Source organism: Dipodomys spectabilis, unplaced genomic scaffold, assembly GCF_019054845.1.
Source record: "Dipodomys spectabilis isolate Male_0828 unplaced genomic scaffold, ASM1905484v1 ptg000328l, whole genome shotgun sequence".
Taxonomy (NCBI): Eukaryota; Metazoa; Chordata; class Mammalia; order Rodentia; family Heteromyidae; genus Dipodomys; species Dipodomys spectabilis.
The window spans coordinates 2,246,644-2,273,136 of NW_024871005.1; the positions used below are offsets into that span (position 1 = coordinate 2,246,644).

The window sequence follows — 26,493 nt, forward strand, 5'->3', positions numbered from 1 at the left end:
TTTACTCATTACCTTACTTATGCAACTGAAACCACTGTGCATATCACCTTGACAATCAATCAATCAATCAATCAACCAATAAAATACATCAGTCTAAAAAAAGTCTTCCAGGGTCAAACAGGTATCTAAGACATTCACTGACACAAATACTGAACAAGTAAAAAATTCTACAGATTAATAGAAATGCATAAATACATTAAAACAAAGACAAATAACACACAAAATGAAATAGGAATCAAAGTAGAAAACAAAAAAAGAATGAAGTCCAGTTGTGGATGCAGACCTAGATAAAAAATGAAATTAATTTGCTAAACGCCATTTAGATCAGACCCCAGTATACTCCCCTAGGTGACATCTAGGTCCTGGTAGGCAGTGGCAACAGGCTGGAGGTTTCCTGCTCTGACTGTGGCAGGGAGGGACACTTTGGTTCAGAAAATAAAGACAAAAAAAACATGTTATTAAGAAATATTTGAATACAGAAGCACATCTACATACATATACAGGGACTAGGCACAAAAGAATCACTAAAAATGCAGCCAAGCACTAGTACATCCCATGGATCAAAAGAAATATGCAGTATGAAGAAAAGTAAATAAATCAACACAATGCAAACAGGAAACTTTAGTCCAAACTAGTGTACTTCTATTCAGAAGAGAGAACTATGCACAACCAACCTGGACAGAAAACTCCAGGATATTCTCTCTAGGAGTGTAAAGACACAAGTTAGGCCAGAAACATGAATGAAGTCTCCCTATGTTAAGTGACTGAGAGCAAGCAAAGTTCTGCCTCAGAGATCTCATCCAAGTTGAGATAAGAAACAAAAACAAAATGCAATCTAAAAAAGACAACTGTGAGACACAAAGGGAAGTCCACATGTGTGATCCAGATACTGAAAAGTGGAGGCTGCAAGGGCAGGACATGTCTGTCCTTTCTGAATAACAGCCAGATTCACAGAACAAAAAAAAACCCAATAATAATGAAATGCATATTTAAACAAGTATGAAGTGTGTAAGTATGTCAATAAGTAGAACTCATGTTAATGCCCTATGTGGAGGAGCATATGATCTGTGAATATGTCTGGGCACAAAAACATACTGGACACCACTAATTGAACAGTAAGAAAAAACCAGGTTGCAAAGATGCTTCAAGTCTCCCTAGGCCATATATGGAGTAAATTCAGAAAACAACTACTGTTCAAAAAATACAAGCATTCATACATTCATCAATAAAGTCCATAGGCTTATCTAGAAACCACAGGATGAGCGAGCACCCAAAGCAAAGGAGATCATCTATGACAGATCACAGTGAAGAAAAAAAAGGGCAAATGAAATGGTTTGCTAAAATCTTCTTCAGTCGGTGGGAGTGACCCACATATGTAATTCCAGGTAATGGGAAGCAGGTGTGGAGGCTGGCCAGTTCAGGACACATCTGGCTGAGGTGGCAATACCCTGTCTCACAAAACAAACAACATGTTCACCAGCCACATACAATCATTCATACTATCAGTCATATAAAGCTCTAGGTAAGGATGCAAATGGAACAATTCCAAGAAATAATATTCAAACTCAGTTACTGAGAATGGGGAGAAGTGTTGACACAATCTGGGGAGAAAAGTATACTAGCCACCAATAATGAAACAACTAGAAAAAGGAAGGCTGGCAGGATACTTCAAGACTTCCAAGGAGGTTAGAGCTGAGCTTGGGACAAAGTAGGAACTTGATTCACCTTCAAACTTGTGGCATCTCCCTATGCTTCAGACCAGTCCCAAAGAGCAGTAAACCAAGAACAAGAGAGTGGATTATTTGACCTCTTAGGAAGAAATCAATCTTTCTATAGGAAGAAATCAATCTTTCTATAGGAACCCTAGAGCTGAGCCTCAACATTGTTGGTGGGACAGATCAACAGTATGTCTCCAATGACAGTGGTATCTACATCCCCTGAATCAAAGAGAATGAGGCTGCAGCCCGGGATGTGCCACTCCAAGAGGGTAATAAGATCTTCTCTGTACATGGCCAAGCCCTAAAAAACCTGCTGCACCAGGATGCTGCGGACCTCTTAAATAACGCAAACTATGCTGTGTCCCAGAGAGTGCAGCACTGGTGACAGCTGCAGAATAGACCTATAGGACATCAAGATGAAGGGGAGCCAAACAGTATTCCTGTAGCTGTGATGCTGTTGCCACCGTGCTCTCCCGTGGTAGCAGCCTGGGCCTTCATGAAATGCCAACAACAGCTTTGAAAGACTTGCTTTCTGCCAGCCCTCCCAGTGAACTTTTATTTCTCTCATCCTCCTTCCCTGCTATTCTTCCATATCTTTTCCCATCTCTGCATAACCAACACATGATTGAAAGTGATTTGATTCCTGCCTAGAACCTTGCTGTTTAAAATCTCCAAGTGTTTATATCCTGATGGGAGAGTAAAGATATTCTTTGAAGGAAAGGTGGACATAAGCTAAGACTTGCTTAGAACTAAAGAGGAATTACGTAATTTACTAGGACTGCGAACTACCCCAAAAGGGAATATCCAGTCATCCACTCACCAAGGGTTACAACTTTTTTCTTAACTGGCATAAAAGGCAAGATGTATGGCATAAAGTGAAGAGGATTTTAACTTAATGATTTTCCTTGGGAATTGTTTGTGGCCTTTACTAAGAATTTCTAATTATGCTCATGAGTGCGTATATTGGACACAGGAGAATTAAAGAGCTTCTTACTTTTTTAAAAAAAGTAAATGACATAACAGATACACACACTCATTCTTATGTGACAGTATAATATTGATGCTTTATGGAGAATTAAAGAGGTAAGGAAACTACTTCAGTTTCTGATCTAAGAGGTGATCCTAATTGAAGAAATTTTTTTTTGGTCAGTCGTGGGTCTTGGAACTCTGGGCCTGGGCGCTGTCCCTCAGCTCTTCAGCTCAAGACAAGCATTCTACCACTTGAGCCACAGCATCACTTCCAGTTTTCTGGTGGTTAATTGGAGATAAGAGTCTCACAGACTTTCCTGCCTGGGCTGGCTTTCGGTCACGATCCTCAGATCTCAGCCTCCTGAGTAACTAGGATTATAGCCTTGAATTAATGGTGCTTAGCTTAAAGAACTTTTAAAGATCTATTTTGTAGAACAGACATAGTGTGGTGAGGAACTTTCTAAGAGGGTGTTCAGAGTCAGAAAAGTAATAGCAGAAACAATTAATTAAAAATTGTAGAAGAACAAATTCCTCATAATACCATGGTGATCTTCAGGAAATTTATAAAATAGCTCAGTTCAAAGCTGATCATTCAAAAACACCATTCAAAAACATCATTCAAGCTCTGGACTATCTAATGGCTTTTGTGGTGTTACATTGTGCCAGGATGCCATAGTGCTGAGATGGCTGTGGCTAGGGCTGTAGCAAACCAGAAACATACCTGGAAAGAAAAGATTGGGCCTCAGGTGGCATCTGAATCCCTCTACGCTGCTGGCCATTCTATGGCTTCTAGCAGGATAGAGAAGAAATCAGCTCTGCTTCTGATTTAGTTACATTGAAAAGGCCTGGATTACTATTTTTTCAAAGGTTCTGAATACTAGCGATGCTTTTTATTACTAAGTAAATAAACTTGTTTTTCTCAGAGAAAGGAAGGAAATGAGTTTTGGTTCAGGGAAGAGAGGATTTGTTGGGTGTTTTCTGGGGAAGTCTGGGAAGGAGACTGTGTGTGAATGGACCTTAGGAGATACAGGGATGCTGGTGAGGTAGGAACCATCCTGTTCTTGTGGAACTTAAGTTGGTTTTGAAGCACCAAGGATAGCTGAATCAAGTTTAATCATTTCTAGCCTCCAAATAAATCACCAGATTGCATGCCTTATGTATTTCAACCTGACAGTCTAGACTCTGCTTGATGCAATCAGTTATATAAATTTTAACATAGACAATCTAGTTGTTATTTAATAAATATTGATTGGACATGGGATTTGTCAAGACACTTTTGCAAACCTTTATCCTAAAAGAATGTTTTTGTTCCAGTTGGGAGGAGAACACTTAACAATCAATTGGTCAATAAGTAGGGCACTGTAAGTTGGTGACAAGTTTATATTACAGACAGCAAAAGGAGAGTTATTGAAAAACGGGACATTTCTGTGAAGTGGACAATGAAAAACACAGAGGAGGTTATACTCAAGAGAATTCATAAAGTAAGTGAAAAGTTAAAAATATATCATCATCAAGTTAAGTAATAATTAAAAACAGTAGAATTAATGGTACCATGCAGAATACAATGCAGCAACAAAAAGATACAGAGATGATCACCACAGTTGATTTTTTCAATTAGAAAAGAAAAACTATCACATAACAGCATTGTTATAAGAGAAAAAGTGTTACATCTGAGTCAACTGCTAGATAGGAAGATACTTGTCTTATCCAACTGTGACACATTAATATACAATTCAACTTGAAGTAGAAGATGCTTTTTTGAGACTTGTTTAGATAACAACTCATTGTAGAAACATCATCTGTATTCCAGTTCTCGTTTCAGCCAGCACCACTGGAGGATCCACCTCTGGTATGTTCCTTGTATCTGATGGCATATGCAGAAGCTTCTGCATTATACCTGCTTACCTCCAAGGGTATAGACATTAAATTTCTTTCTTTTTTTTGGGGGGGGGTCCGGCTGTGGGGCTGAACTCCGGGCCTGGGCGCTGTCCCTCAGCTCTTCAGCTCAAGGCTAGCGCTCTATCACTTGAGCCACAGCACCACTTCCGGCTTTTTTCCTTTTGCTTATGTGGTGCTGGGGAAGGCCCCAGGCATGCAAAGCAAGCACTCTACCACTGAGCCACCTTCCCAGCCCTAGACATTAAATTTCAAAAGCTTAGTAGAGTGCTTGCCTAGCATGCATGAAGCCTTGGGATCAATTCTCCAGTACCACATAAACAAAAAACAATAAAAATTAAAAGAAAAAGGAAAGTATGTGTTTAAAAAAAAAAGATCTTGATATATAAAAATGAATCAAATGACAAGCAGTAGGAACACTCTTTCCTCTTTTGGTTATAAATATATTTAAGTTTGAAAACTTCTGCCTCATGATTGGTAGAAACTTACCTTTAGTGGCCCAGTTGCAACAATGAGAAATATAAGTTGTCATGTCGAAAACGAAGTTTACAACTTTGGTGGGGGGTGGAGGATTGGGTGGGGGGAGCGAGGGGAGGCTGGGAGGGGATGGGAAGGGGAAACAAAGGAGGAGGCTACAATGCTTGATAAGAAATGTACTCATTATCTTGCCCATGTAATTGTAACCCCTCTGTACAGTATTTTCACAATAAAAAATAAAAAAGAAACTTACCTTTAGTTGATAATGCAATTAAATAAGTTAGATTTTCTTGAAAATATATTGAATATTGAAGTTTTAGGCAAGTGTACTATTTATGTATATTCTTTTGATTTTAAGAAAGACTAAAATTATAGTTGAGGTCTCTGAATCCATTTCAAGTCATAAAACAATTCCTCTTCATTATATTTTCAATCTAAAATTTGTACTACTTTAGCGATTATATACAATGTTCCTACGACCTGAATTATAATGATGAATTTTGCAAATTTAAAGTAGGTATTTTTAATTCTTTTCTGATATTTACCATTATGTATTATATATATGTATATATATACATATATAATTCTTATAAAATATCCTTTACTTAAAAAAAAGACTTCCAGGGAAAACTGTGTAACTCAGACATTCATTGAAACAAACACTGAGCCAAAGAGTAATACATATTAGAAAGGTTAGCACATAGGTGATATATTAGGGAAAAAACACAGAAATTAGTAAGAAAAAAATGAATTCACAATCAAGGAAGAAAGTCCTGGATTTCAAATCCCAGAGCAGACCCTAAGTGAGAAGTGAGAAGGACAGACCACAATCCACTTCCATGAGTCCCTACTGGTGGCCCATAGGTGGCATCCAGGTCCTAGGAGGCAGTGGCAACAGGTCAGAGGTTTCCTGCTCTGACTATTTCAGGGAGGGACACCTTGGCTCAGAAAATAAATACAAAACAAACATATCAATAAGAAATATACATGAGCCAGGTCCGGTGGCTCATGCCTGCAATCCTAACTACTCAGGAACCTGAGATCTGAGGATAGTGGTTCAATGCCAGCCCAGGCAGGAAAGTCCGTGAGACTCTCACCAACAATTAGACACCAGAAAACCAGAAGTGGCACTGTGGCTCAAGTGGTAGAACGCCTTGCTTTGAGCTGAAGGGCTCAGGAAAGTGCCCAAGCCCAGATTTCAGGCCCTGCAACTGACAAAAAAGAGAGAAAAATATACATGAATATAGAACTACATGTACATAAATATGCAGGGAGGGTCAGATGCCTGATACATAAATAGAAATGAAGAAATACAGAAATCACTAAACATGAATTCAAACACACAGAAAAAGCTCATTGCTAAAAAGACACATACAATATGAAGAAAAGAATATAAATCACAACAGCAGAAACAGAAAACTTTAGTCTAAACTCGGAAACTCACAAGAGAGAATCCTGCACAATCAACCTTGGCAGAAAACTCCAGGAGATAACCTCAATTAGTGTATTTAAAGAAAAAAGCCAGGTGGAAACATAGTTCAAATATAGGTGTGCAAGCACAGTTCTTCCTCAGAGATTACATCCAAGCAGAGATATGAAAAATAAAACAAAAAGAAACATAAAAAAGACAACTTTGAGACAGAAAGGGGGTAAGTATGTGTGATCCAGATACTGAAATTGGTAATGTGGGGGTCTGCAGAGGTCAGGACATATCTGGACTTCTGTATAACAGCTAGACAAAAGAAAAACAAAAAAACTATAAAAATGATGGCATACATATTAAACACATGAAATGTATGTAAGTTTGTCAATAAGTAGAAATCATATTAATGCCCCATGTGGAGGAGGGTATGATGTGTGAATGTGTCTGGGCATAATAACTCACTAGGCACCACTAAGGGAACACTAACAAAAAGCCAGGCCACAAAGATGCTTCAAGTCTTTCTGGACTATAAATGCAGCAACATATTCAGAAAACAACTACTGATCAAAAGATATATGCATGCATAAAACATCAATATCACAGGATGCGTGAGCAAACAAAGCAAATGAAATCATCTACTAGAGATCACAGTGAAGACCAACTCAGAAAAATGAAAAGAGTTTACTGAAATCCTCTTCAGTGGGTGAGAAACAGGCTCACATGTGTGATCCAGGAAATGGGAGACCGGTGTGGAGGCTGGACAGTTCAGGACACACCTGGCCGTGGTGGCAATACTCTGTCTCACAAAACAAACATCAGTCACGTCAGTGACATCAGTCACTCATGCAGTCATTCAAACAATCAGTCAGATAAAAGTCTAGGTAAGGATGTAAATGGATCCATTTCAAGAAATAATACTGAAACTCAATTACTGAGGATGGAGAGATGTTTGGACAAAATCTGGGGAGAAAAGTATATTAGACATCAACAATCAAACAACTAGATAAAAGGCATGCTGGAAGGATGCTTCAACACTTCCAGGGACATATACGGAACTAATGAAACAAACATTGACCCAGACAGAAATACAAACTTGGGAGGTCTGTACATAGGTAGATACATAAGTAAAAACCACAGAAATTAATTAGTAGAGAAAAAATGAATTCACAATCAAACAAAGAAAGTCCAGGATTTGAAATCCCAGGGCAGATGCCAACTGAGAATGGACAAGGACTCATCAAAAGCCACTTTTTGATTGTTACAATGGGTCTACTTGTATCCTTATTTAAACAATTGTTTTTTCCCTTCTCCTCTCAAAATTATACCAACATCAAATACAGTAAAAACAGGGTTATACAGTGGAGGAGGGTCATAAAAGCAACAAAAAAAACCACATGGTACCTTATAAATACGTTAGCAGCACTAGCAAGAAAGAAAACCCCCATGGCAACAATGAGATGTACAAGATGCTATGTCAAAAAACGAACTTTATAATTTGGCTGGGGAGGGAGAGTATAGTCGAGCAGGTGGCAGGGAAGAGATGGTAGGGAAAAAACAAAGGAGGAGGCAACAATGCTTGATAAGAAATGTACTTATTACCTTGCTCATGTAACTGTAACCCCTCTGTACAATATTTTCACAATAAAAAAAATTTTGTTTGTTTTTTTTTAATTGTATTTTTTTGGTCTTTTCTTTTTTGGTATGGGGATCAAACCCAGGACGTTGCACGTGATAGGCAAGCACTTTGCCACTGAGCTACATCCCAGGCCTAAAAAAAAAAAAAAATTAAAAAGCCACTTCTGTGAGTCTTCACTGGTGACCACTAGGTGACATCCAGGTTCTGGGAGGCAGTGGCAACAGACTGGAGGTTTCCTGCTCTGACTGTGGCAGGGACAGATAGCTGGGCTCAGAAAATAAAGACAAAAACAATTATGTCAATAACAAATATATGAATACAGAAACACACATACATACATACATACATGGATGTGGCACATGGATAGAAACTAAGAAATACACAAAATTACTAAAAATATAACTGACCACAAAGGTAAATCCCATGGCTAAAAAGACCCTGAGTGTGAAGCAAAGAATCTCAATAACCACAGCAGATATAAGAAACATTAGCCCAAACTAGGATCCTTCACTCAGTAGAGAGAACTCTGCACAATCAATCCTGGCAGAAACTCCAGGAGATTCCCTCTAGGAGTGTATTTAAGGAAAAAGCTACATTGGAAGCCGGATTCAAGTTTAGGTGTGCAAACTGACTGAGACACCAAGTACAGTTCAGCCTCAGAGATTACATCTAAGTTGATGTAACAAACAAAAACAAAAATAACCTAAAAAAAAAACAACTGTGAGACAGAAAGGGGGTCCATATGTGGGACACAGATACTGAAAGGGGGTAGATGTGGGAGGCTGCAGAAGTCAGGTCATGTCTGGTCTTCTGTATAACAGGCAGACCCACAAAAACAAAAAATACACATTTAAACAAGCAGGAAGTATCTAAGTGTATCAATAAGTAGAATTCATGTTAATGACCCATGCAGAGTAGGGTATGATTCTTGAATATGTCTGGGCACAAAAATGACTTGGGCACTACTATTTAGTTGAACACAAATATAAAGTCAGAGTGGAAAGATGTTTCAAATATTTCTGGGACATGTATGCAGTATCATATTCAGAGAAAATACCAATCAAATGATAAATGCATATGTACATCAATAAAAGTACATATGTTTATCCAGAAACAATAGGATATTGAGCAAAAACCAGAGGAAATCATCTCATGGAACTCACAGTGAAGGCCAAAGAGGAAAATTAATGGTTTATGAATCAAAAGATACATACATGCATACATACATCAATAAAAGTACGGACATTTATGCAGACACCACAGGATAAGTGAGCACCCAAGCAAAGAAATCATCATGTGGGGATCCAAGCCAGACTCACAAATTTTAAAAAAATGCACAGAACCCTGTAAATATTGAAATAAGATTCTACCCAACAATTAATTATGATAAGTTGATGTTAGATGAAATGAACCCCAAGATAAGTATTCAAAGTTTTTTTTCTTTCCTGTGATCGTTTCTAACATATTTATAAGATGATTTCTTTGTTGCTTTGTATGTCCCTCCCCCACGGTATAATCCCTGCTTTCATTGTATTTGATGTTGGTATAATTTGTGGAGGGGAAGGGAAAAAACAAATTGTTTAAATAGGGATACAGTGGACCCATTGCAACAATGAGATGTACAAGACGTTATGTAGAAAAACGAACTTTACAACTTTGGCTCAGGGGTAAGGGTGAGGCAGGGGGACGGGGAGATGGGAAGGGTTGGGAAGGGGAAACAAAGGAGGAGGCAACAATGCTTGATAAGAAATGTACTCATTACCTTGCCATGTAATTGTAACCCCTCTGTACGGTATTTTCACAATAAAAAAAACAATTAATCATGTAATTGTGTCAATGTGTAGAACTCATATTAATGCCCCATGTGGAGGAGGCTATGAACCCTGAATGTGCCTCAGCACAATAACCCACTGGATACCACTAATCAAACACTAAGAAAAGCCCAGCTGAAAAGATGCTTCAAGTCTTCATGAGCCACTCATGGAGTAACATGTTCAGAAAACAAGTACCAATCCAAAGGTACATGCATACAAACATGCATAAATAATAGTACATACATTTACTCCAAAACCTCAGGATGAGTGAGAAGTAAAGCAAATGAAATCATCTAGTGGAGATCACAGCGAAGACCAAAAAGGAAAAATTAGAATGGTTTACTGAAATCCTCTTCAGTGGGTGAGAAACAGAGGTCCACACGTGTGATCCAGGTAATGGGAGGCAGGTGTAGAGGCTGGACAGTTCAGGACACACCTGGCTGTGGTGGCAGTACACTATCTCACAAAACAAACAACATGTCAATCACTCAATCATACAGTCATTCGAACAGTTATAGAAAATTCTAGGTAAGGATGCAAATGGAACAATTCCAAGCAATAATATTCAAACTCAGTTACTGAGGATGAGGAGATGTGTTGACAAAATATTGGGAGAAAACAAATTGGACACCCACAATCAAACAACTAGAAAAAGACAGATGGGAAGGATGCTTCAATACTTCCAGAGAGTTAAGGGCCCAGCTGGGGATGTGCTGAAGAGATTGATTCACCTTCTCCCCTGTGGCACCTACCTGAGCTTCAGACTCTCTTGTTCAAACCTTGAACAAGAGAGTAGATTATTTGTTCCCTGAGCAAGAAATCAGTCTTTTAAGAGGACTCATAGAGCTGGCTTTCAACATTGTCGATAGGACAATGTCTCCAATGACATTGGTATCCATGTCCTCCCAATCAAAGAGAATGTGGCTCCTCTTTATAAATGGTCAAGACAAAAAGAACATGCTGCACCAGGATGCTGTGGACCTCTTAAATAATGCAAACTATGCTCTGTCCCTGAGAGTGCAGCACCGGTGACAGGTGCAGAATAGACCTATAGGACGTCAAGATGAAGGGGAGCCACAAAGTATTTCTGTAGCTGTGATGCTGTTGCCACTGTTTGCTCTCCCCATTGTAGCAGCCTGGGCCTTCATGAAATGCCAACAACAGCTTTGAAAGACTTGCTTTCTGCCAACGCTCACAGTGAACTTACATTTCTCTCATCCTCCTTCCCTGCTATTCTTCCATATCTTTTCCCATCTCTGCATAACAAACACATGATTGAAAGCGACTTGATTCCTGTCTAGAAACTTGCTGTCCAAACTCTCCAAGTATTGGTATCCTAATGGAAGAGTAAAGATATTCTTTGAAGGAAAGGTGGACATAAGCTAAGACTTGCTTAGAACTAAAGAGGAATTACATAATTTATTAGGACTGTCAACAAAAATTCAGCTACTACCCAAAGAGGGAAAGATCCAGTCTTCCAACCACCATGGATTACACATTTTTTTCTTAACTGGAATAAAAGACAAGATATATGACATAAGGGAAAGAGAGGAATTTTTTTGTTTTAAAACTTTCTTTTATTGTAAAGATACTGTACAAGGGGTTACAGTTATATGAGTAAGGTGATGAGTACATTTCTTATCGAGCATTGTTACCCCCTTTACTGTATAGTTCTCTCTCTCTCTTTCTCTCTGTACATATATATATATATATATATATATATATATATATATATATGTGAAAATACCATACAGAGGGGTTACAATTACGTGAGCAAGATAGTGAGTACATTTCTTATCAAGCATTATTGCTTCGTCCTTTGTTTCCCCATATCATTCCTTCCCCTCTCCACCCCCTCACCCCACATCCCCCTACCACCCCCCAACCCCCCACCCCCCACCCTGCCAAAGTTGTAGAGTTCGTTTTTCGACATAACGTCTTTTACATCCCATTGTTGTAATGGGTCCACCTGTAACCCTATTTAAACAGTTTGTTTTTCCCTTCCCCTCCACAAATTATATCAACATCAAATACAGTGAAAGCAGGGCTTATACCCAGGGGAGGTACATACAAAGCCACAAAGAAATCATCTTATAAATATGTAGGAAACAATTGCAAGAAAGAAAAACAATATAAATCTTTATCTTGAGGTACATGTAGCCTAACATCAACTTGTGTGACAGTTTCTGTTTGTCTCAGACAAATACTAGTTATTGCAAATAAGGGAAACCATCAGACATATGTTTATTTGGGCCTGGCTTACTTCACTTAATATAATTTTTCCAAGTCTTTCCATTTCCTAACAAATGGAGCAATATCATTCTTTCTGATGGAGGCATAGAATTCCATTGTGTATACATACCACATTTTGTTGATTCATTCATCAACTGAGGGGCATCTGGGCTGGTTCCATATCGCAGTATGGTAAATAATGCTGCAATAAACATAGTTGTGCTGGTAGCTTTAGTATGGTCTTATTTGTGATCATTTGGGTAAATGCCCAAAAGTGGGATTGCTGGGTCAACAATGCAGTAAGGTTCCCTTCTGTCCACATCCCCTCCAGCATCTGTTGTTATTAGAGTTCTTGATTATAGCCATTCTAACTGGGGTGCGGTAGTATCTCAATGTTGTTTTGATTTGCATTTCTTTTATGGCTAGGGAGGTTGAGCATTTCTTCATTGTCTATTGGCCATCCTTCTTGCTTCTTCAGAGAAGTTGCTGTTTAAGCCTTTGGCCCACTTAGTTATTGGGCAGTTATTTCTTTGAGGATTTGTTGTTGGGAGATTTAATTTTCTGACTTCCAGATATATTTTAGATATGAGACATTTGTCTGTGGTATGGCTAGTGAAGAACTTCTCCCAATCCATGGGCTTTCTATTGATCTTGCTAGCTATATCCTTTGCCATGCAGAAGCTCTGCAATTTCATGCAATCCCATTTGTCCAACCTTTCTTTGATTTGTTGTGTTTCTGGGTCTCTATTAAGAAAATTTTGGCCTGTGCCAAGGAGACCTAGGGTTTCTCCTATTCCATCCTGTTATGTTTTCAGAGTGTCTGCTTTGACTCCCAGGTCTTTGATCCATTTGGAGTTGATTCTGGTGCAGGGTGATATATACGGATCTAGCTTTAGTTTTCTACAAGTGATTAACCAATTTTGGCAGCAACATTTACTGAAGAGGATGTCTTTCTTCCATACTTTTTTTTTTTAGCTCCCTTATCAAAGATTAGTTGGCTATAGGTATGTAGGTTCATTTCTGTGTTTTCAATTCTATTTCATTGGTTCTGAGGTCTGTTTTTGTGCAGTACCAAGCTGTTTTCATTAATATGGCTTTGTAGTAGAGATTGAAATTTGGTATTGATATTCCTCCAGCACTGTTCTTTCTGTTAAGGATCATTTTTGCTATTGGGGTGTTCTATTGTTCCATATGAATTTTTGGATTGCCTCTTCTATTTCCTTGAAGAATGAGGTTGGAATATTGATAGGTATCGCATTGAATTTGTAGATAGTCTTGGGAAGTATTGATATTTTCATGGTGTTGATCCTTCCAATCCAGGAGCATGGGAGGTTTTGCCACTTTCTAAGTTCTGTTTTGATTCCCTTTTTCAGGGTTTTAAAGTTTTCATCATAGATGTCCTTCACTTCTTTGGTTAATTCCTAGGTATTTCATTTTTTGTGGGGCTATTACAAATGGAATTCCTTTCCTGATTTCAACTGTGCTCTTCTCATTGTTGGCATGCAGAAAAGCCACTGATTTTTGAGGGGTAATTTTATACCCTGCTACTTTGGCAAAGTTTTGAATCAGCTTGAGTAATTTGGGAGTGCAGTCCATGGGATTCTTTAAATACAAGATCATGTCATCTGCAAAGAGGGAGAGTTTTACATCATCTTTCCCTATTGGGATCCCTTTTATGTTTGCATCTTATCTTATTGCTGTAACTAGGCATTCTAATACTAAATTGAAAAGTGGAGAGAGTGGACATTCTTGTCTTGTTCCTGAGTTAAGAAGAAATTGCTTTAGTTTTTCACCATTAAGTATAATGCTGGCTGTAGGTTTGTCATATACAGCCTTTATTGTACTAAGGAATGTTCTCTGGATTCTTAATTTTTCCCGAACCTTCTTCATAAAGGGGTGTTGGATCTTGTCGAATGCTTTTTCTGCATCTATTGAGATAACCATATGGTTCTTATCCTTGCTCTTGTTGGTGTGATGAATTTGCATCACTGAAATGAATCCTGTTTGATCATGGTGTATGATTTTTTGGATAAATTGTTGAAGTCCATTGGCCAAAATTTTGTTGAGAAGTTTTGCACCAATGTTCATCAAAGAAATGGGTCTATAGTTCTCTTTATTGATGAGTCCTTGCCAGGTTTTGGGATGAGGGTTATGATGACTTCATAGAATGAGTTTGGTAATGAACTTTCTCTTTCAATTTCATTGAAGAGTTGGAGGAGTATTGGTGTGAGCTCTGCTTTGAATGCCTTGCAGAATTCCGTTGTAAAACCATCTGGTCCTGGGTTTTTCTTAGATGGGAGGTCTCTTATTGCTGTTTCTATTTCACTGCTTGATATGGGCCTGTTAAGATGGTTTAACTCATCTTGGTTTAGTTTTAGCATATCAATATTGCTAGGAAAAGGTCCATTTCTGCCAAGTTCTCAAACTTATTAGCATAAAGTTTTGAGAAGTATTCCCTTATAATGTTCTGAATCTTGGTTGTTTCTGTGGTGATGTTTCCATTCTCATCTCTGAGTTTATTTATTTGGGTGTGTTCTTTTCTTTTTCTAATAAGATTTGCTAAGGGTCTGTCAATTTTGTTAATTTTTTCAAAGAACTAACTCTTTGTTTTTTGATTCGACCTGTTTTTTTTTGGATTGTAATTCCTTTAATTCTGATTTCGTTTTAATTATTACTTCCCAACTACTGGATTGGGGTTTATCTTGCTGCTCTTTTCAAGGAGGATCAGATGTCTCATTAAATTGTTGGTTTCAGATCTCTCCAATTTGTTGATGTAGGAAGCCAGAGCTATAAACTTGCCTCTGAGTATTGCCTTTGCTGTGTCCCAGAAGAGCTTGTAATTTGTGTGTTCATTTTTGTTGAATATCATGAACATTTGAATTTCCTTTCTAATCTCTTCCATGACCCACTGGTGATTCAATAGTGTGTTGTTCAGCCTCCATGTGTTACAGGATTTTCTTTGGGGACTTTAGGTGTTGAGTTCTAATTTTATTCCCTTGTGGTCTGAGAGAATGCATGATACAACTTCAATGTCTCTGAATTTGGACAAGTTGGCTTTCTGACCTAAAATGTCGTCTCTTTTGGAAAATGTTCCATGTGCTGCTGAGAAAAACGTGTATTCTGTTGCTGCTGGGTGAAATATTCAGTAGATGTCTGTTAAATGTAGTTGATCTATGCAGGTGTTTAAATCTGTGGTTTCTCCCTTGAGTTTTTGCCGAGTTGATCCATCTAGTGGGGATAGTGGTGTGTTGAAGTCCCCAACAATTAATGTCTTTTGATCTACGTGAGATTTGAGGGAAACTAGTGTTTCTTGGAAAAATTTGGGTGCTCCGTTGTTTGTTGAATAGATATTTAGAATTGTAACATCTTCCCGGAGGAGATATCCCCTAGTTAGTATGTAGTAACCGTCTTTGCCTCTTCTCACTAATCTTAATTTGAGGTCTATTTTATCTGATATTAGGATTGCAACTCCTGCCTTTTTACGGGGAGCATTTGCTTCGTAGATTTTGTTCCTTCCTTTCACTTTCAAACGTTGTTTTTATGGGCAAGGTGTGACTCCCGAAGGCAGCAGATGGAAGGGTCTTGCTTTTTAATCTAACTAGACAGTCTATGTCGCTTAATTGGAGAGTTAAGTCCGATAATGTTGAGAGTTAGGACTGAGAGGCATTTGGAGGTCCTGCCATTCCACCTTTTTGGGAGGCTGAGACAACTGGGTTCTTCCTATGGTTCTTGGATTCTCAGTTTGGGTGTGGTTTCTTGGCCTTTGTTGTGGTCTTGTTGGTTTTCTATGTGTAGGACATCTTTAAATATCTTTTGTAGGGCTGGTTTGGTGGGGCTGTATTGTTTCAGTTATTCTTTGCTATGGAAGGGTTTTATTTGACCTTCGGTTATGAAGGAGAGTTTAGCTGGGTACAGTATTCGTGGTTGATAGTCGTCTTTAGGGCATGGCATATATCATTCCAGGTTCTTCTTGCTTTAATTTTCTCTGCTGAGAAATCTGAGGTGATTCAAATTGATTTCCCTTTATATGTGATTGATCTTTTCTCCTTCACAGTTTTAAAGTTCTTTTCCTTGGTCTGAATTGATCCTGTGCAGATTACAATGTGACGGTGGGATGTCCTGTCTTGGTCTGGTCTATTTGGAGTTCTAAAAGCTTCTTGTATCTGTATCTGTATCTATCTTTTTGCATGTTTGTGAAGTTCTCTGCTAGGATCTTGTTAAACAAATTTCCTAGACCATTAACTTCTCTCTTTAGGTGCTCCTCTACACACTTTATCCTCACATTAGGCCTTCTTATGGTGTCTTCCAAATGTTGTATCGATCTGTCATATTTCTTCAATTTGTCTTGGATAGTTGTTTGTTCTTTCTCTATAAAATCTAGGCTGTATTCAATGCCGAAGATTCGATCTTCTGCATGGTCTAACCTACTATCAAGACTTTCTACTTTGTTTTTTTATTTCTTTTCCTTCTAATTTTTCAGCTTTGATGGCTGGAAATTCTTTGTTGAAGCTTTGTTTTCGATCTTATATTAACTTCTTTACTTCCTTAATTTGGTGTTCAGCTTATTCTCAAATCACTTAGTTGATTGGTTATGGTTTCCTTGGACTCCCCTTTCTTCTGTCGGGCTCCATTCAACATTCCCTTTGTGGTCTCCCTGAATTCTTTCAGCTATCTGTTTATGGATTCCATGAATGCATCTGTTGATCTTTGTCTATTCTCATCCCACTCTCGCAATTCCTGTATTACTCTTTGATTAGCTTCCTCATGCTCACACTATTCCTTTAGTTCTCTTTGACTGTTCTCAGCTTGCTCATGCAATTCTTGTCTTTCTCTTTCACTGTTGTCAGCCTGCTCAAACAATTCCTTTATTTCTCTTTGACTGCTCTCAACCTGCTCAGGCAATTCCTCTATTAATCTTTGAGTAGGTTCCTCACACTCACAAGATTCCTTTATTGATCTTTTGTTTGCCTCCTCTCTTTCCCTATCATGCTCACGCTGAGTCCTTTGCAAGTTTTCCATCTTTTCATTCACCACGTTTACCAGAAGTGTTTGTAGAGCTCTTTGGGAACTCTCCTCTGGATTATTCATGAACTGTTCTGTCACCTGATTATCATGAGTGGGAGTTGAGATACCTAGACTTGCCATTTTTCTTGTGTTTTTCCAACTTGTTCTGCCCATTTGGTATGAAAGTAACACCAGTTTTGTGCTACAACACTATTTTAAGGCAGCATCAACCGAAGTCTTGTAGTTACACAGTCAAAAAGCTGGAGATACAATCTAGTTCAACAGACACAATCTACTCAACATCACACAACTATGGATTAATGGGCTAAGAACAGCAAAGAAGAATTTGCTAAACCAGAAATTATTAGGTTTAGGGAGAAATGTGGGGAATAACAGGATTAGAGGAATATGGAGAGGTAAAATGAGAGTGAATTTAACCAAGTCCTAATCTCAGAGAGGGAAATGGATTGGACAGAATGATAGGAAAGAGATAAAAAAAGAGAAGTAAAAGAGAAAAAAAAGGAGTTCCGGGAAGATGGCGGAGGAGAAGCTGGAATCTGAACAAGTTCTCGCAAAGAAAGCAGTTTTAGAGTTCCAGTGAACAGTCCTAAGCCAGAGAATCACACCAAGTGTGCCATCACAGGACAGAGAGTTAGACAAGAGAGGGGAAGCCAAGACAAGAAGACACATCTGAGCGCCTGCCAGCAGCCGCGGCGGCGGCGGCAGGGTCGCAGTGGCGACCGCAGCGGAGGCCATACCTGAGCGCTCACTCAGAGAGTCCGGGACGAAGGAGCCAGACGCAGCGGGCGAGAGGATTCTACTCAACACCAGCAAGAACCGACAAGGACCAGACATCTTCAACCTGCAGTTTGCAGACCAGAGACGACCCAGGATCCAAGACTCGGTGAGAGTAGAAGCCCGACGTCCTGACTCCTTCTCAGGGAGCAGAGGAGGGAAGGCCACCCCTCCCCCCCCAGCACCGGTGATCTCCATCTTGGATACCGACAAAGCTCGGAGGAGCTGCTAGCTCCAACTCAGGCCTTGGAATAAAACGAGTCATTTATCAGGTCACAAGAACTTAACGGCGAGGTGACCTGCCAGACTCAGCTCCATCCAGGGAAAAGTCACCCAGCTCAGGCACCAGCCATTGGAGTGGCTTTCCTCACTGGGTAACCAGAGCCAGAGGCTGCCCCTCCCTCTAGCAGCCTCCACAATCAATTGAAAAACAGAAACCCTGAGAATGGCTCCAGGGTGGGCTCTGTGAATTTTTCACAAAATAGCCCCAGGGAAAAGCTACTGTTTGTTGAAAGGCCTCAACTCTACCAGAACCTAGCCTCATCACCCCTCTTTTGTGATTCTCAAAGCAGATCACCCTCCCATTAAACTAATCTGGGAGGGGGATCTCAAAATCTTGGGTAAAGCAGAGCATTTTTCTGCCTGTTCGAACAAACTGACTTAAGAAACCAATCAAGCCACAGGACCTCAAGCTGACCAGAGACTCCAACAGGAGGCTGGTTACAGACAAAAGGGAGATACAAGATTCTTCCCACCCCTCCCAAAAAAATAAAAAAAAAAATCAAAGAACTTTTTTTTTCTTCTTTTCTTTTTTTTTTTTTTGGTACCTTATAAATATATAAAAAAATTTTTTCCTTTTCTAAAACTTTTATTAATCTTTAATTTTTGCCTTTTTTGAAAAAATAATTGTTTTCCAGTAACTTTTTTTTCCCTCTTATAATTTTTATTTTAGGAATACGTGAATGTACGTTTTCCTTTCTTTTCTTGTCTTCTCTCTCTTTTTCTTTCTTTCTTAATTATCTTTTTGTTTTTTGTCTAGCTCTACTGAACTTCTGATCTTTTTTTTCTCCCTTTCTTATTCTTTTCACCTTTTCCTTTCTTTTGTTCTTCTGTATGTGACTTAACTCTTGTCCTGCACATCCTCAGATAAACCCATAGTTAACTAGTAGACCCTATCCCCCATTGTGTACACACTTAATCCACAAATTTATTACTCAATCCAAAACCTCTGAGACTTAAATTCCTTAATAGCAGTACTACCTCTTTATACCTATATAATATTTTAAGCATTTTTTAAGTTTTTCACATCTCCTCTATCTCCCTCCTGTTTTCTCATTATATTCACATTCCTCTCTAAATAGATGGTCTTTCAATCTCCATAACTATATTAATCTTTACGTTTCTAATTTTTTTTTCTGGTCTCTTTTCATTTCCCTTTCCCTTTCTTCTTTTTCTCTCCCTCTCTACTTGCATCCTACCCAACCTATTTCCTGCATTGAGATTAGGACTTAGTTAACTCTCCCTGTGCCTCCCCACACCAATCTATTCCTAATTTTTACCCACATCTCTCCCTAACCCTAAAAATTTCTGGTTTTCCAAATTCTTATCTGCGGTTTGAAGCCCATTAACATATAGTTGTTTGATGTTGAATAGATGTATCTGTTGAACTAGATTGTATTTGTAGACTATTGACTGTATAAATGCAAACGTTGGTTGATGGTTGCCTTAAGATAGTGTTCTAGCACAAAACTGGTGCTATTTTCATCTCAAATGGGCAGAGTAAGCCGGAAAAACACAAGAAAAATGGCAAATTCGGGTATCTCAATTCCCAATCTTGATAATAAGGGGTCAGATCAGATAATGAACAATCCAGAGGAGAGTTCCCAAATAGCTCTACAAACACTGGTGGCAAACATGATAAATGAGAAGTTTGACAACTTACAAAGGACTCTGTATGAGCATGATAGGGAGAGAGAGGAGGCATCCCAAAAGTTTATACAGGAATATCATAAGTGTGAGGAAGCTACTCAAAAACTGATACAGGATTTGCGTGAACAACTTGAGAATACTCAAAGAGAAAGGGAGGAATGGCGTGAACAGGCTGAGAACACTCAAAGAGAACTGCAGGAATCCCACGAACGGGAGGAAAGAGAACTGCAGGAATCCCACAAACGGGAGGAAGCTAATCAAAGAGTAATTCAGGAATTGAGAGACCAGGTAGAGAACACACAAAGATCACTAAAGGCATTCATGGAATCCATTAACAAAGAGCTGAAGGAAGTCAGGGAGACCACAAAGGGAATGCTGAATGGAACCCAACAGAAGGAATGGGAGTCGAAAGAAACCATAACCAATGAACTAAGTGATTTGAGAACAAACATTGAACACCAAATTAAGGAAGTAAAGAAATTCATACAAGACCTAAAACAGAGCTTCAACAAAGAACTTGAAGCCATCAAAGCTGACCAATTAGCAGGAAAAGAGATAAAAAACAAAGTAGAGAGTCTTGACAGCAGGTTAGACCATGCAGAAGATCGAATCTCAGGGATTGAAGACAGCCTAGATATTATAGAGAAAGAACATACAACCATCCAAGACAAGTCCAAGAAGTATGATAGATCTATCCAACACCTGGAAGACACCATCAGAAGGCCTAATCTAAGGATAATGGGTGTAGAGGAGCACCTAGAAACAGAAGTTAATGGTCTAGGAAATTTGTTTAACAGGATCCTAGCAGAGAACTTCCCAAACATACAAAAAGATAGGCCTATTCAGATACAAGAAGCTTTTAGAACCCCAAATAGACCAGACCAGAATAGGACATCCCACCGTCACATTATAATCCACACAGGATCAACTCAGCCCAAGGAAAAGATCCTTAAAGCTGTCAAGGAGAAAAGGTTAATCACCTATAAAGGGATACCAATTAGAATCACCTCAGATTTCTCAGTAGAGACAATCAAAGCAAGAAGAGCCTGGAAAGATGTATGCCATGCCCTAAAAACAAACAACTATCAACCAAGAATACTGTACCCAGCTAAACTCTCCTTCATAACTGAAGGACAAATAAAAACCTTCCATAGCAAAGAAAAATTGAAACAATATATCTCCACCAAACCAGCCCTACAAAAGATTCTTAAAGATGTCCTACAAATAGAAAACCAGCAAGACCACAATAAAGGCCAAGAAACTGCACCCAAACTGAGAATCCAAGAACCATAGGAAGAACCCAGTTTTTGCAGCCCCCAAGAAGGTGGATAACATGGCAGGAACTCCCAAATACCTCTCAGTCCTATCTCTTAACGTTAACGGACTGAACTCTCCAATTAAGCGACATAGACTGTGTAGTTGGATTAAAAAACAAGACCCTTCTATCTGCTGCCTGCAGGAGTCACATCTTGCCCGTAAAAACAAACACATTTTCAATGTGAAAGGCTGGAACAAAATCTACTAAGCAAACGGCCCCCATAAACAGGCGGAAGTTGCAATCTTAATATCAGATAAAATAGACTACAAATTAAAATTCGTGAGAAGAGAAAAAGAAGGTCGCTACATACTAATTAAAGGATCTCTCCTTCAGGAGGATATTACAATTCTAAATATCTATTCGCCAAACAATGGAGCACACAAATTTATCAAAGAAACACTACTTTCCCTCAAATCCCATACAGATCCAAAGACATTAATTGTTGGGGATTTTAACAGACCACTCTCCCCACTAGATAGATCAACTCGGCAAAAACTCAACAGAGAAAACGCAGATCTAAACAGCTGCATAGATCAACTAGACTTAACAGACATCTACCGAACATTTCACCCAGCAGCTTCAGAATACACGTTTTTCTCAGCAGCACATGGAACGTTATCTAAAATAGACCACATTTTAAGCCACAAAGCAAACTTGTCTAAATTCAGAAACATTGAAGTTATACCTTGCATTCTCTCTGACCACAAGGGAATAAAATCAACACCAAAAGCCACCAAAGAAAGTCCGGTATCACATGGAGGCTGAACAACACACTGCTGAATCAAGAGTGGGTCATGGAAGAGATTAGAAAGTAAATTCAAATGTTCATGCTATTCAACAAAAATGAACACACAAATTACCAGCTCCTCTGGGACACAGCAAAGGCAGTACTCAGAGGCAAGTTTATAGCTCTGAGCTCCTACATCAACAAATTGGAGAGATCTGAAACTAGCAATTTAATGACACATCTAAACCTCCTTGAAAAAGAGCAGCAAGATAAACCCCAATCCAGTAGACGGAAAGAAATAATCAAAATTAAATCAGAATTAAATGAATTAGAATCCAAAAAAACTATAGAAAGAATCAACAAAACAAAGAGTTGGTTCTTCGAAAAAATTAACAAAATTGACAGACCCTTAGCAAATCTTATAAGAAAAAGAAGAGAACACACCCAAATTAATAAACTCAGAGATGAGAATGGAAACATCACCACGGAAACAACCAAGATTCAGAGCATTATAAGGGAATACTTCTCAAAACGTTATGCTTATAAGTTTGAGAACTTGATAGAAATGGACCTTTTCCTAGCAAATATTGACATGCCAAAACTAAACAAAGATGAGTTAAACCAGGTTAACAGGCCCATATCAAGCATTGAAATAAGCAATAAGAGACCTCCCAGCTAAGAAAAGTCCAGGACCAGATGGTTTTAAAGCAGAATTTTACAAGGCCTTCAAAGCAGAGCTCACACCAATACTCCTCCAACTCCTCAATGAAATTGAAAGAGAAAACTCACTACCGAACACATTCTATGAAGCCATCATAACCCTCATCCCAAAACCAGGCAGGGACTCATCAAAGAAAGAGAACTATAGACCCATTTCTTTGATGAACATTGATGCAAAACTTCTCAACAAAATTTTGGCCAACCGACTTCAACAATTCATCCAAAAAATCATACACCACGATCAAACAGGATTCATTTCAGGGATGCAAAGCTGGTTCAACATACGCAAATCAATTAATATTATTCATCACATCAACAGGAGCAACAATAAGAACCACATGGTTATCTCAATAGACGCAGAAAAAGCATTCGACAAGATCCAACACCCCTTTATGATGAAGGCTTTGGAAAAATTAGGAATCCATGGAACATTCCTCAATACAATAAAGTCTGTATATGACAAACCTACAGCCAGCATTATACTCAATGGTGAAAAACTAAAGCCATTTCCTCTTAACTCAGGAACAAGACAAGGATGCCCACTCTCTCCACTTCTCTTCAATCTAGTATTAGAATGCCTAGCTACAGCAATAAGACAAGATGCAGACATAAAGGGGATCCAAATAGGGAAAGAAGAAATAAAACTCTCCCTCTTTGCAGATGACATGATCTTGTATTTAAAGAATCCCATAGACTCCACTCCCAAATTACTCAAGCTGATTCAAAACTTTGGCAAAGTAGCAGGTTAGAAAATTAACCCCAAAAAATCAATGGCTTTTCTGTATGCCAACAATGAGAAAAGTGTGGCTGAAATTAGGAAAGCAACTCCATTTGTAATAGCCCCACAAAAAATAAAATACCTAGGAATTAACTTAACTAAAGAAGTGAAGGACCTCTATGATGAAAACTTTAAAATCTTGAAAAAGGAAATCAACACAGAACTTAAAAAATGGCAAAACTTCCCATGCTCCTGGATTGGAAAGATTAACATCGTGAAAATGGCAACACTTCCCAAGGCTATCTACAAATTCAACGCAATACCTATCCAAATTCCAACCTCATTCTTCAAGGAAATAGAAGAGGCAATCCAAAAATTCATATGGAACAATAAAAGACCCCGAATAGCAAAAACGCTCCTGAATGGAAAGAACACTGCTGGAGGAATATCAATACCAAACTTCAAACTCTACTATAAAGCCATAGTAATCAAAACAGCTTGGTATTTGCATAAGAACAGACCTCAGGACCAATGGAATAGAATTGAAAACCCAGAAATGAACCTACAGACCTATAGCCATCTAATCTTCCAGAAGGGAGCTAAAACAATAGAATGGAAGAAAGACAACCTCTTCAGTAAATGGTGCTGGCAAAATTGGTTAACCACATGTAGAAAACTTAAGCTAGATCCTTATATATCACCCTGCACCAGAATCAACTCCAAATTGATCAAAGACCTTGAAGTCAAAGCAGACACTCTGAAAACATTACAGGATGGAATAGGAGAAACCCTAGGTCTCCTTGGCTCAGGCCGAAATTTTCTGAATAGAGACCCGGAAACACAACAAATCAAAGAAAGGTTGGACAAATGGGATTGCATAAAGTTGCAGAGCTTCTGCAGGGCAAATGCCATAGTTAGCAAGATCAATAGAAAGCCCACGGATTGGGAGAAGATCTTTACTAGCCATACAACGGACAAGGGTCTCATATCTAAAATATACTTGGAACTCAAAAAATTAAACCCCCCAACAACAAATCCTCAAAGAAACAACTGCCGAATAAATAAGTGGGCGAAAGACTTAAAGAGAAACTTCTCTGAAGAAGAAAGAAGGATGGCCAATAGACACATGAAGAAATGTTCAACATCCCTAGCCATAAAAGAAATGCAAATCAAAACAACATTGAGATATCACCTCACTCCAGTTAGAACGGCAAAAATCAAGAACTCTAACAACAATAGATGCTGGAGGGGATGTGGACAGAAAGGAACCTTACTTCATTGTTGGTGGGAATGTAAACTTGTTCAACCACTTTGGAAAGCAGTATGGAGGTTCCTGAAAAAACTTCACATAGAGCTCCCCTATGACCCAGCAATCCCACTTTTGGGCATTTAACCAAATGTTTACAAACAAGACCACACTAAAGCTACCAGCACAACTATGTTTATTGCAGCATTATTTACCATAGCTAAGATATGGAACCAACCCAGATGCCCCTCAGTAGATGAATGGATCAAGAAAATGTAGTATATATACACAATGGAATTCTATGCCTCCATCAGAAAGAATGACATTGCCCCATTTGTTAGGAAATGGAAAAAGTTGGAAAAAATTATATTAAGTGAAGTATGCCAGGCCCAAAGATACGTAGGTCCCATGGTTTCCCTTATTTGTAATATCTAGTATATGTATGAGTCAAGCGGAAAAGGTCAGATAATGTGATGTCAGGACAATGAACCGTTAGATGTGTATTTTAATGTTTTTTTTTCTTTCATGCATCTGTTTCTAACACATTTGTAAGATTATCTCTTTGTTGCTTTGTATGTCCCTCCCCCACAGTATAACCCGTGCTTTCACTATACTTGATGTCAGTATAACTTGTGGAGGAGATGGGGAAAAACCAGTTGTTTAAGGATACAGGTGGACCTGTTGCATCAATAAGAAGTACAAGTTGTCATGTCCAAAACGAGCTTTACAACGTTGGTGCGGGTGGGGGGGGGGGAAAGGGGGGGAAGGGGGGAAGGAGAAGGATTGGGATTAGGGTGGGAGGGGGGAGGCTGGGAAGGGATGTGAAGGGTAAACAAAGGAGGAGGCTGCAATGCTTGGTAAGAAATGTACGCATTATCCTGCCCATGTAACTAACTCCTCTGTACAGTATGTTCACAAATAAAATTAAATTAAATTTAAAAAAAAAAAAGGAAAAAAAAGCAAGAAAAAATGGAAAGACAAAAATTCTTAAGAAAATATACAAGTATAAAGAGATAACACTGGTATTAAAGAATTTAAGCCTAAGAAGTTTTCAATTGAGTAATAAATTCTGGATTAAATGTGTACACAATGAGGGATAAGATCTCATAATCGACAACAGGTATATATCTGAGGATGCGCAGAATAGCAATTAAGTCATGCAAAAATGAACGGAAGAGAAAAAATGAAAAGAATTAAGAAAAGAATAAAAAGCACCAAAAGGTCAAAAGAGATAAACACACACACACAGACACAGACACACACACACACACACACACACACACACACACACACACACACACACACACACACATACCTAAAATAAAAATTATAAAAAAAAAGATTAATAGAAAACAATTTTTAAAAAAATTTTTTAAAAAGGTACAAAAAAGAGTTGTTTGATTTTTTGTTGGTGAGGGTGGGGGTGGGGGTGGAGGGGGAATGGGAAGATCCGGTACCTCCCTTGTGTCTGTAACCAGCCTCTTGATGATGTCTCTGGTCTACTTGTGCTGTTTGGTTTTCCTGTGGCTTGATTGGTTTCTTAAGTCAGTTTTTCTGAGCAAGCAGAAAAATGCCCTGCTTTACCCAGATCCTCCTCCCAGGCTAGTTCTATGAGAGGGAGGTCTGCTTTGAATATCACAAAAGAGGGAGATGGCTGTTTCCTCTAGTTTGGAGATGCTGTGATGAGGCTAGGTTCTGGGTAGAGTTGAGGCCTTTCAGCAAATTGTAGCTTTTCCCTGAGGGGCTAGCTTCAGAGACACTCACAGAGCCCAGCCTGGAGCCATTCTCTAGGTTTATGTTTACTGAATTTCAATGGATTGATTAGGATGCTGTAGAGAGGGGCAGCCTCTGGCTCTGTTTACCCAGTGAAG

At 38.8% G+C, this 26,493-nt stretch overlaps 2 pseudogenes; both read left to right on the forward strand.

The window, feature by feature from the left end:
• LOC122128311 overlaps positions 1–13,602 on the forward strand; it is a 31,671-nt pseudogene extending 18,069 nt beyond the window's left edge.
• On the forward strand, positions 7,220–11,103 carry LOC122128312 (annotated as a pseudogene).
• Positions 13,603–26,493: the final 12,891 nt, after the last annotated feature.